The sequence below is a fragment of the Grammomys surdaster genome, unplaced genomic scaffold (assembly GCF_004785775.1).
Source record: "Grammomys surdaster isolate TR1022 unplaced genomic scaffold, NIH_TR_1.0 125974, whole genome shotgun sequence".
NCBI classification, from domain to species: Eukaryota; Metazoa; Chordata; class Mammalia; order Rodentia; family Muridae; genus Grammomys; species Grammomys surdaster.
This window is the reverse complement of record NW_021620791.1, coordinates 2,503,205-2,512,734: the sequence shown is the minus strand read 5'-3', so window position 1 is coordinate 2,512,734 and position 9,530 is coordinate 2,503,205. Positions and strand designations below refer to the sequence as shown.

The following is a 9,530-nucleotide window of genomic DNA, read 5'->3' as shown; positions in this document are numbered from 1 at the left end:
AAAGCCCACATTATTTACTGTCTGTGCTTTCCATGTTAACAGTTTAACATGGCTTAGTTTCTGTGTGTCTCCATTTCCATAAAAATAAAAATGCTGCTGAGGTACTGTTTGGTCTTTTTTTAATAAGTTAGTCATAAAGGTTAGATGAGTTCATCAGAAAGGAATTTAACCTGCCCCCTGGCTAATTAGAAGAACTTGATAAATGTTAGCTAAGTGTAGATTTCAGGAAGGCACGCCTTGTATAATGAAAGGACTCAGTCCATTTTTGAGACATACAACTAACAAAACTTGGAGTTCACAACTCCAAACTCAGCAAATATTTATTGTGCTCCTACTCGGTAGACGACAATATCCTATGGGCCAGAGACTTAAATATAAATAAATATAAAGCCCTCAGATAAGGTTATAGTATACTCTGGCTTAGACAATGTACTCAAGAATCATAAAAATATACTTTTATTTTCTAAACATTAAAGCTGTCTTGTACCGAACTCTTCAATAATGTATAAGTCATAACTCTTTTTTTCATTAACTGACAAGCATTCTCAAATGCTTCTGAAGGTAAGCGGTTTCACAAAACTTCTGTAGCTGCAAAGCCCTCTTCCTGTCATTTACGCTGAGGCAAGCATCTAGATGCCAGAGTAGGGCTGAGATGTGATATTTAGCACTTGGTACTCTACCTGTTTTGTATATAAAGGTGTGGTGTGTGTGTGTGTGTGTGTGTGTTCATTTGCAGGTATACTTGTACATACACACAATGAGGCCAGAGGTCAACTGCAGCTGTCATTTCTCAGATGGTGTCCACCTTGCTCTTGAGACAGCATCTCTCATGTGGCCTAGAAAACTGTCTAGGCAGAAAGAGAGCCCTGGGAATTTCTCATCCTCTCCAGTGTTGAGGTTTTAGTCACATGTCCGTACAACCAGATCTTTTTGATGGCTGCTAAGGCTCAAACTCAGGTCTTCACACTTGTGCTAAGCACTTTCTGACTAAGCCATCTCCCCAGCTCTGTACCTGATCTGTCTTAATCTCAACATCTCCTTTGGTACCCTGATTCTGCCCACATTTGTGAATTCTAACCAATTCTGCCAGAGTCTTCTACTTAGTCCTCACTATGGGCACAGCTCCTGCTCAGTTCTCAGCCTCTAGACAAAATAAATAAATAAATAAATAAATAAATAAATAAATAAATAAATAAATAAAATTTTTTTAAAAATTTTAAAACCCCACCACTTCTATTATATCCATCCCTTGAGCTTTCAAAGGCTTCCTAACTAAGAAAGTGACTAAGAAGGTTAGGATTTTGAATGGAGCCGCTGTAACTCTTCAAAGCATTGCGTTTTGTTAGCAAAGGGCCTGGGTTAGTCATGTCCAGATCACAGATCCTCTTCTAAGGAAGAATTATTCATTTCCAAACTCTCAGAACACCGGCCAGTGGTGGAGTTGGCCCAAAATGGATGTTTTGGTGCCTGTTCTATCTGCCCGATAGAGAAAAAGCTAAGTACACAGTAAGCCATCCATCTTAACTCCTACCCCCAAATCTTGAGCTGGAACCTGACATATCTCTTTCACCTTATTTTCTACTACACACTCTATCACCACAACCCAGAACATGGCCACACTATGCCAGATCTCACCTCAAGCATTGGCAAGTGTCATCTTTTCATTTCTGCTCAACATGGCTTCCTGTGTGCCAAAGACCTACTCAAAACTCTATTTCTACAAAGTTTTCGGATACATCCTCTAGATAAGATGACTCAGCCCCGTTTTCATCTTCAGACTCAGAATACTTTGGGGCCTTTTATGAAATTATTCAGAAACTTTTATAAGCTCCTGTTTGCTGAGGGAACAGCATGTAATCATCCTCCAAATCATATGAGGCAAGTATAATCATTTAAGATATTCATTTTAAAATAAGAAAGCCGATTAGCATTTAGCATCCTTCCAAAATCAAATGGAACATGGATAGTAGAACCTTTTCTGTCTGTCTCCAGTGTCTTCCCTGTCACCAATTGGTTCTACTTCACACTGAAGGCTCCTGCAGTGCTGGAAGCCCAGAAGCAGAAGCTTGTTAGGACAAGTTTCTCAAAAGCAAGTTCCCTACATGGAGGAAGAGACAATGTGACCTAGAAATTGTTGGTGGACAAAGGTCACGGAGTTGTGGCCACTGAACAGACTTCCCTCTTGGCAAATGTGTGAGAGAACTGGAATGGAGAAAGTCATAAAGACCACTCATGGGTAAGTGGGCATTTTATACTGAAAAGATAACAGATCTATGCCAAAGCAATGCAATGAGAGAAGCATCCCCTTCTCATGAATAGGATAGCTATTATAACAGCTGTGTAGATAGGAAAGAGAAGGCTTCCAAGGTGAGTCCCTTCCTGCCAGAGAATCTTCTGATCTTACACTTAAGAATTAAAGATCCATCCTTAAAGGAGTAACAAGTGGGGTTGTTCAAACCATCTTCTGAAAGAGGGTAGGTCACTGTTTCCTCTTTCCATTCTCCACTCAGCCAATTCATGCCCTGTGCCCTGGAGTAAGTGCAACTGCACACTGGGAAGTCATGGGATCTTCTTTTCCTCCTACTCTTTTGTCAACCAAGTCCTTTACTTTAACTATATGCAAAGGGACTAATGTCTAGCTTTATTGATGCCAGGGAGGTTAGAAAAAAATTAAACCATTCTCTTTATACTAACTATGGTCTTATTAAATAAGGGTCCATAAGCCCTTTAAATATAATGTTGCATGCCTATATTGAGGAAACCTGAATGAATCTCAATTATCAACTCTAGATCATTCATAGTATCTACCCTAGAAGGGCGTGAAAAGGGTTCTGAAGTTGAATACAAGTCAATTCAAGAAAATATGCCATTGATTATTAATATCTACCAGAAGGGAAAGAAATGTGTTACAGCAGCACCATGGGCAGAAGAGTCGCAAGGAGTGAAGGGTGACTTTCTTTGCAGAGGAAACACTAAAGGGAGCATGAAGCAATCATGACAGGTGGACAGAAATGCCAGTAGAGAACCTAGTTTCCTAACATAACTTTCATGGAGGCTTAAAATCATCATGAAGAAAAATGCATTTGGAAAATCCCCCAATATCTGAGAATGACTCAGATACTAACAGTGAGGGGTCAAGCTCAAGTTGAGGCTGAGAAATAGAATGGAGGCAGGATTGTATGGGATCTTTCTTCCTGCTGGGCACACCTGAGTTGTCATTACAAACATAAAAATTAAAACATATGACCATGGAAGAAGACTAGAAGACTAGGTGAAAAGACATGCTCACGTACCACCCACGGGTCATACAATCATGGATAATTTTCTACATCAATCAGCTGTCCTACCCCGTCTGAGTGAGGCAAGCTCAATGACAGGAGACAATATGATGAAAGTCTCAGAGACATAAAAATAATCAAGAATGGCTAAATAACCTCAGGAATGTTCAATGCTAATTCAGCAGATTGTACTCCACATTCCTGATGTAATCTTTCCGAACGAAAATGGGAGTTTGTGAAGCAGCAGCTTCCAGTCCTTCAGCATTTTAATGGTCACCCATATCAATGTGAGTTGAATATGTTTTGTTACTTTCAGCCTTGGTCTGCCATTGTCGTTGGCGCTAAATAGAATTGGTGTAACACTACTTCCTTGGCTATACACCTGCTTATTTGCAGGCTTGCTCTCATTCCTATTGGTATTTGTAAGCCTTTGTTCCTTAAGCTTCAGCCAAAAATTGTGAAGTTCCTCAATCTTCTTTCAAATTATATTCTAATTCCTCTCCAGATGAAGTCTTCTGCTGCGGAGAAATTTGAAGGTATTCATGTTCTTTCTTCTGTGGCTTTAGTCCCAAAAATCAATCCTGACAGTACTCTGCCTTCAAGGAAAGGATCCGTCCTTCCACAGTCCAAGTTGAGATTCTCTACATCCAAGTTCACTGTGCAGTAGAAACACCATGGGTCAGGTGGGAAAGCAGGAGCCTTGGAATTCTTCCCTGTGCTTGCTGCACTATGCGAGGTCCATATTTTTGTACATCACCTACATTCTCTTAAGAGCCAACTCTCCACGCCAACCATAGGCTAATTCTTAAAACACACCCATCACTGACTAGCCTGTTCACCAGTCCTCATCCATACGGCATTTAGCTTTCTACTCAGTTAGATGACAGAATGGCGCTCTCTGAAAATTAGACTTGTCTAGCTTCTTTAATATATATTTGAACTAATTTCGCATCCCCTAATTAATCCTCCCGGTGACTGACAGAAACTGATAACAAGCTCATTTGCCCACAGAATGAAATGTTTATCAGTTTTCTCTTCAAAACAAAAGGAATCCACAGAGTTTTCAATTAGCATTTTGGTGGAAGCAGAGGACTGTAGTTTTAAAAGGCAAATGGACATAAATCCAGAAGCAGAAAAGACCTTGAGGTGAATGAAGAGGGTTTCTTGGAGATACCTGCACGGAAATGGTCATCCCCTCATTCCTCAAGAAAATAAATGCCCAAGAGAAATGCACAGATATATCCTGGGACAAATAGCTTCACTTCTGAAATAAAATGGATCATTCTCCTTCCCTGAGCCTAATACCTAACATGAGGAGATATTAACCATAGGACTCACTCTGCTTCTTGTTTACACACTGTAGATATTTCTTAAGCTGATACCTGGTCACTCATCAGCCTGCAAACTTACTAGGTGAAGAAAATGCTTTGTGTTACTGTGAAAAGTTATTACAAAGTAAGAAATAATTGATTCCACATCCCACACATATGTTAATTAGTTGTACATGTCACACACTAGACTCCAAACACTGGCCCATAGAAATTTCTATTGCCTCTTCTTCTTTGGTTCCTACTATAGAACCTGTTGTGTAATAGGAACTTGATAAATGTTTGCCGAATTGGCTTCCATTGAATTGAATAACTAACTCACTTGCAAGGTCTTAGGAGGCAACTAAAGAATCTAATTTTACACCAGCACCATTGCCTTGCTCACAGCTGACATGAGAAATTATGTGGTAAGTGGCAAGCAAATGAATAAATAAATGGAAGGAATTGAAGAGATGATTCTTATCCCTCAACACACTTTAGAATCACCTGGAGTACTTTTTTATAAAGGTTAATCTCTGGGAAACTGCACCAGAGAATCATTTGAAAGTTTCTCCAGGATATTCTAATGTACATTCAAAGTTGAGAACCAGTGACTTTGAATAATAGGAAAGTATCCCCCTGCATCAATCCCTTTGGTTTGTTTGTTTGTATGTTTGTTTGTTTCCTCTAACCAAATGGGTTTTCCTCTTTCTGTGTAGGACAAAGCATCCTGAAAAGTCTGACAAACAAAAGAGTGATGTTGCCAGTGTGTTTAAAACACCATCAAGAAGTGGTTTCCTGCACTGTTGGCCTTCCACAACCATCATCACCCTGACAGACACTTGACCCTCTTTTCCCCATACAAGTAAGCACGCTAGGCAAGAACAACCACCATGCGACCACTCAGGCTGCCACCTGGTGGCCACTCTGCAGTGACAGATAGAGCAGTTTCCTTCAAACAAGCTCTGAGAATCTATGCAAAACCCATGCATGTCATTTCAGATGTTTTAGAAAATGAGTATTCTGTGAGGAAGAGAATATTCCGAGTACTTCACAGTGAAGAGAAGAATTGCGTAGGCATGAGCAGCAGGCTGAGGATTTATCTATCCCCAAAGGACAACAAATGACAAAGGTCAGGAAATGGCGGTGAACTCACGAGCAAAGTACAGATTCCGTCAAATCCACTCCTAAATCTTCAGTGCCTTGAGGAAAATGATGTAAGCTACACCACACCATCCTCAGTATAATTCTCATATAGAAAGATAGTCGTTACAGGAGTTGGATGTCTTAGTCAAAGTAGCATGGCACCACTGAGGCAGGAAAATTCCTGTGAGCTCAGTTCTAGCCTGGGAAGCATAACGAGTTCAAAGCCAACTTAGGCTACATAATAAAACTGTGTCTCAAGAAGGTGGAAGAGGAGAGAGAGAGGTTGGAGGAGAGGGAAGAAAAGGAAAGGGGAGGGAAACTGCATAGCAAGCAAGATGTGGTTGGTGGTGTGCACCTATAGTCCCTGCATCAGAGAGACTAAGGTAGGAGATTTATGAGTCCAGCCCTGCACTAAGGCTCTCAAACAAACCAATAAATAACTGGTAAGTAAGTCAATGCTTAACTTTTTTTAACAGTTATCTTCAGAAAATGGGGTTTTATTTTTCAAGACAGGATTTGCGTGTGTGCATCCAGGAAACAAAACACACGTGGATGTGAGCAGGCACATACCATTTCTACACACTCCACAATAAAACGTAACTGGATGATAGAAACCTTACTTCTTCATGAAAAAAACAGGCTGTGATGCTATGAATGTTTTCCTCAGAGATAGAACGAATATCTTCATTCCCAAGTCTTGGCCGATCTGCTGTGATGAATATTTGCGAGCGACTTCTTGGTAAAGGAATCTGGAAGCTAAATATGAAGTGTAAGTTACACACTTCACACCCGCCTGCTTTTTCAGGGTTTTAAATGTGTGCAAAGTGGCGAGAACTGTAACTGTGGCCAGACAGAGCCTGGCTCGGGTGCTAACTCCACCACCATGGGCTGTGAAATGTTATAGAATCTCCTTCCAACTCCCAAAACTTCTGTTTCCTCATCTCCATGTACGGATGATAATCTCACCTCCTGGGGATTTTATTCTGTGAATGGAGGAAATTTACTCAAAGGCTGAAACAGATAAATCCAGAATATTAACTGAGTAAGTGGGATTTCTCTTATTCACATTATAATATTCACAAAATTGTAACTTATCAACATGCTAATAGGTGGGGCAAAATTCATTTGATTCTATGCCATTTTGAATACCATGGATATTAAGAGCGTGGTAGAAACAAATTCTTCACAACATCACAAAAATGTGGAAAAGATTCCCTGGGGAGTGGAGAATGGGGAAGCTTGCTGAATGCCTAGTTCACTCCTGACAGTGGATTAAAAATATGCTGCAACACGGTTTTAAAAGGGAAACTATTTTACTAGCAGCAACTTTTAATTAGTTTTTATATTTTTAATTACAATTTCATAATTTTCTCCTTTTATTTTCTCCTTCCAATTCTCCTGATGTACTTATCCTTGCTCCCTCTCAAAATCATGGCCTCTTATTTAGTGGCTATTGTCACACACACACACACACACACACACACACATTCACACCCCTAAATATGTAAATACGAACTGTTCCGTCTATTTAGTGTTACCTGTCTGTGTGCAGTTTGAGGTCTGACCACTTGAGTAACCAGTTAGGAGGTTCTTCCTTGGAGCACACCTGCATTCAGCTGTCAAGGACATATGAAAAGAAGAAGCTAGTAAATAAAAGTAGTCTCTGCCTTCTGATTCCTTTCTGGTTAATAATGAACTAGCTGCTATCTAGAAAGTCAAATCAAAAGCAACAGAGGACATTAGTAGCTCTGGTACAGTGTGATGCTCTCAGCTAACACTAGTGGAGGACAAGACTTCAGGAACCAAGATTTCAAAACTATCCAAGACATTAGACCAGAAGACGAATGTTCACTAGAAAATATAAAAGCTTCCTGGAGGACTTTCTTTAAGCTGTTTATCTGTTTCTGTTTCTGTACACTAAGCCCTTTTTATTATTATTTCATTTTGTTTTCCTCCAGCAGCAGCTGATTGAATTTGGGAGTGTGGCCACTGGCATATTGCTCATTCTCCAGTGGAGAGCCCCATACCTGCACACATATGACAACATTAATAGGACTAAGTACGTTATTAATAAAAAAGAAAAAGAAGACATGAATCTGGGAAGGGGGCATGTTACCGGGGATACTGAGGAAATTGAAGTGGGGGATGTGGGGTGGATAGAATCATATTTCAGTGTACATATGTGTGAAAATCTCCATGTATATTATGTTATTTTTTTAAATAAGTATTTAAAGAAACTACTAATATGACTATGATCCCTGTTGACAGAACATCATGAAAACAAGGAGACTAGAAACACACGAGTAAAGATTGATAGAAAAAACCATGGCCTGTGTTAAGAGTCAAGCCTACCCCGAAGTTATGAAAGACATTGGCACTAAAATCTCTAAGAGGAAACTCAAGGAGGAGACATCACGGCAACTTATCTAGAGATGGCAGTGTCCCCAGCACAGGTAATGCTCAGTGCCTGAAAATGTCATGGAGGAACTTCAGAAAGTGTGCTTTGAAAGCCATGGGAGACCCACAGACTTCTTTAACACAAAGGGTTTTCTCTGCCTCAACTCTAAATTTCTAATACTGTTTACCTAATTTAAGACTATCCCAAAGCATAGAATTAAGTGAACTGGAAAAGTCAATGACACCACAAGAAGACCTACAGAGTCAACTAACCTGGGCCCAGGGCTCTCACAGAGACTGAACCACCAACCAAAGAGCATGCAGAGGCTGGACTTAGGCCCCGTACACATTTGTAGCAGATGTGCAGCTTGGTCCTCATGTGGGTCCCCTAATAAGTGGAGTAGAGACTGTCTCTGACTCGGCTGCCTGCCATTAGATCTCCTTCCTCTAACTGGACACCCTGGTTGGGCCTCAGTGGGAAAGGAAAGGATATGTTTAATCCTGCTATGACTGGATGTCCCAGTGCATAGTAGTACCCAAGTGGAGGAGGCTTCTCCTTCTCTGAGAAGAAAGGGAGTAATGGGGGGAGATTTGTAAAGGTAGGACTGGGAGGGAAGGAGGGATGGGGGTCACAATGGAGACATAAAGTGAATGAGTAAATAAATTAATCAAAAAAGAAAGACTGTCATCAAAAGGCTTGCATTAAAAAGCATGTGACCCTATGTCCTCTGAAGAACAAGTGAGTATGTTATTTGGCTAGGTTACTCTATCATGCAGAGAGAAGAAACATGAAATGAGGTTAAGATGGTAAAAAGGAAAGAAGAAAAGAGCAAGAGTTAAAGAAGGGGACACGGTTCTATCCACCTTGCCTGTCAACTTGTTCCATACAATAGGTAGCCTCCCCTGATGCGTGGCTATTTAAATTGAAGTGAAATTAAGATCTAGCTCTCCTATCAGATTAGCTAGATTTGAGATCTCCCATAACTATATAAAGCCTAGTGTCCATCACATTGGTCAATGAATACACCATTTCCGTCACACTTCTATTAGAGAGCACTACCAAATGGGTAACTCTAAAAGAAGCATTATGACTTATGCTTCCGGAGAGATGAATTTCCAAAGGAACTGGGGAGGGAGAGGTGAAGGAGGAGGGGAGTAGAGGGAAAGAAAAAGGAGAGGGGGCACTCTGGTATTTTGCAACCTTTCCTAAAGAAACAAGTAGTTGTGATTTTTGTTTGTTTGTTGTTTGTTGTTTTATTTTTATGACTAACCCACATGGAAAAGGAGCAAATACATAAAAATATTAGACAACACAACCCTCTTTCCTTAGCAACTCCAAACATGAACAGTAGATACCCAAAGGAAAACTAACACTAAAATTTTATTGACCCTTTTTTCTGAA

General features: G+C 40.3%; 1 long non-coding RNA gene across 9 annotated transcripts; it reads left to right on the top strand.

The window, feature by feature from the left end:
- Positions 1-1,996: 1,996 nt before the first annotated feature.
- On the top strand, positions 1,997-8,969 carry LOC114609477. Of its 9 annotated transcripts, none has more exons than XR_003709521.1 (6): positions 1,997-2,236; positions 3,784-3,814; positions 5,305-5,450; positions 5,588-6,773; positions 7,693-7,790; positions 8,000-8,969. It is a non-coding gene; the product is annotated as an uncharacterized LOC114609477 (long non-coding RNA). The 9 variants fall into 9 exon arrangements; XR_003709522.1 differs by having other exon boundaries at positions 5,305-5,802; positions 6,399-6,773; XR_003709519.1 differs by adding an exon at positions 3,461-3,565 and having other exon boundaries at positions 5,305-6,773.
- Positions 8,970-9,530: the final 561 nt, after the last annotated feature.